Source organism: Bison bison, unplaced genomic scaffold (genome assembly GCF_000754665.1).
Source record: "Bison bison bison isolate TAMUID 2011002044 unplaced genomic scaffold, Bison_UMD1.0 scf7180017857286, whole genome shotgun sequence".
In the NCBI taxonomy this organism is placed as follows: domain Eukaryota; kingdom Metazoa; phylum Chordata; class Mammalia; order Artiodactyla; family Bovidae; genus Bison; species Bison bison.
In genome coordinates this window covers 1,694-3,532 of record NW_011487859.1, presented here as the reverse complement: position 1 = coordinate 3,532, position 1,839 = coordinate 1,694, and the positions used below count along the sequence as shown (strand labels likewise).

Sequence of the window (1,839 nt, the reverse complement as noted above, 5' to 3'; positions counted from 1 at the left end):
TTTTTTGAAATTTTCTCATTATTTATGGTGCTTGCTCTTTCAAGGAATTTTTATTTTCTTGTCACAGTGTAAGGACTCATTAAACAGTACTGTACAAAAAAGGGAAAACTTTCCTAAGATTTCTGTGTTTTCCTTCTTGAATTTGCCAGTTGAATTGTGATGCAGAAACCTATTTATTATACCATATTCATTTCATTTTCTCCTGCCTTTCAAACTTAATTCCTTTGCTCATTCTTCCCATAAAGTGCATGCGACTGGTGTCTTTATAAGTAATAGCAACATGCATTGCATTCAAGGTGGATTTACAAAACATTCCAGCTAACTTGATCTAAATTTAGTAACCATGTAGAAGTGAAAGTCACTGTGTCGTGTCCCACTCTTTGTGACCAGGTGGACTGTAGTCCATGGAATTCTAAGCGCCAAAACACTGGAGTGGACAGCTGCCCCACACTGGGATGGAATCCAAGTCTCCTGCATTGCGAGTGGTGGTTTCTTCACCAGCTGAGCCACAGCAGAAGGCCATAAACACAACGAGACGACGAGGATGGGATTCGAACCCACGCGTGCAGAGCACAATGGATTAGCAGTCCATCGCCTTAACCACTCGGCCACCTCGTCTCGCAGGAAACTGCAGCGTCTGGAAACTTTTAAAATATATTACTGGTTGGAAAGCCTTTATAGTTCCATGTTTGTGCCCAGTACCATTCTTCAAACTGCAGTCTTTTTCAGAGACTTTACACAAAGAACTGATTCTTTACTCCTTCCTTGGGGAACCTTTCACACTTTGATAGTCTTTTAACCTGCTGTGACTCCAGCTTTAATTCTCATTCTTCTTCAGTACTCACATTGCATCGCAGTCACGGTGACGTTTTCTCTATTTTCTGTAATCTGATTCTCCTGCGTTTTTGAAATTAACTCTTTTCCTTCTGTTTTTCCCACAAACTGAATGCGATTGGGTTCTTCATAAGTAACAGCAAGGTGTATTGCCTTCGAGAAGGATTTTTTTTAAATTCCCGTTAACTTGACCTATAGGAGTGAAAAGAGAGGCGTAGATATCCGGAGTGGACATCTGCCCCACACAGGGATGGAATCCAAGTCTCCCGCATTGCGGGTGGTGGTTTCTTCACCAGCTGAGCCACAGCAGAAGGCCATAAACGCAACCAGACGACGAGGATGGGATTCGAACCCACGCGTGCAGAGCACAATGGATTAGCAGTCCATCGCCTTAACCACTCGGCCACCTCGTCGCACAGCATACGTATAGTCGTGAAAAGACAAGGGACAGACAGTAGGAGACTCGCGGACCAGTCCCCAGGCAGAAATCAAGAAAAACAAACAAACAAGAAAAGTTTTTTCTTTCGAGTGTAAAGAAGATATAAAACCCTAACTGGAGTCAAGTGTGTATGTTATTCCCTGGAAGAAGTAGTGCTGATCCATCGGAAATGGACAGTAAACTTGTCAACTATTCCGAAGTAAGAAGGGCCAGAGGTTTGCCTCTCTTTGGAAATGAGTGAGGAGGGCCGATTTTGCTATTACACCCTCACCCCCGCCCCCCGCCCCGGCCCCAGGGCCCTCGCCCAGGACGAAAGGAAAAAAAAGAAAAGAGAAAGGACGGGAAAGGAAAACGCTTGCTGGTTTGTAAAGATTAGGAAGGCGGTGGCAACGGTTCTAGGAGTGGTGAAAGGAGACGGTGCATCTGTAAGCTGACGAACTGTGTTGTGCCCGTGATGCTCGAGCGAGGAACTGGATGGGTGTCACGAAAAGAAAGCCTAGCAGAGGATGGTTTCGATCCATCGACCTCTGGGTTATGGGCCCAGCACGCTCCCGCTGCGCCACTCT

At 45.5% G+C, this 1,839-nt stretch overlaps 3 non-coding genes across 3 annotated transcripts; all 3 read right to left on the bottom strand.

The window, feature by feature from the left end:
• Nucleotides 1-536: 536 nt before the first annotated feature.
• TRNAS-GCU lies at nt 537-618 on the bottom strand. The gene has a single exon. It is a non-coding gene; the product is annotated as a tRNA-Ser (tRNA).
• A 547-nt stretch (nt 619-1,165) lies between these two features.
• Nucleotides 1,166-1,247, bottom strand: TRNAS-GCU. Its single transcript has one exon. It is a non-coding gene; the product is annotated as a tRNA-Ser (tRNA).
• A 523-nt stretch (nt 1,248-1,770) lies between these two features.
• Nucleotides 1,771-1,839, bottom strand: TRNAM-CAU. The gene has a single exon. It is a non-coding gene; the product is annotated as a tRNA-Met (tRNA).